Below are 261 nucleotides of genomic sequence, written 5' to 3'. Positions count from 1 at the left end.
GGTTGTCGGTTAGAGAATCTCCCACAAAAGTTATATTACTTTTATATATAAGTAAAGTTGAGTTTATTATTGCTTTATCTTTAACGAACTAAGTTGTTTACACGGTTTTACAAGCTTTACATATTGCATGTGTCTTATTGCTTTATTATGAGTTGAGTTGTTCATGAGTTGAGAAGAGCCAAGGTAAGTGTTTCTTTCAGAATCTTTTCAAGCCTTTGTATTGTTTAGCATTCCAACTCGCATACTCGTACATTCAATGTA

The sequence above is a fragment of the Solanum tuberosum genome, unplaced genomic scaffold (genome assembly GCF_000226075.1).
Source record: "Solanum tuberosum cultivar DM 1-3 516 R44 unplaced genomic scaffold, SolTub_3.0 scf01413, whole genome shotgun sequence".
Taxonomy (NCBI): domain Eukaryota; kingdom Viridiplantae; phylum Streptophyta; class Magnoliopsida; order Solanales; family Solanaceae; genus Solanum; species Solanum tuberosum.
The sequence above is the reverse complement of the archived record's forward strand: the minus strand, read 5'-3'. Positions refer to the sequence as shown.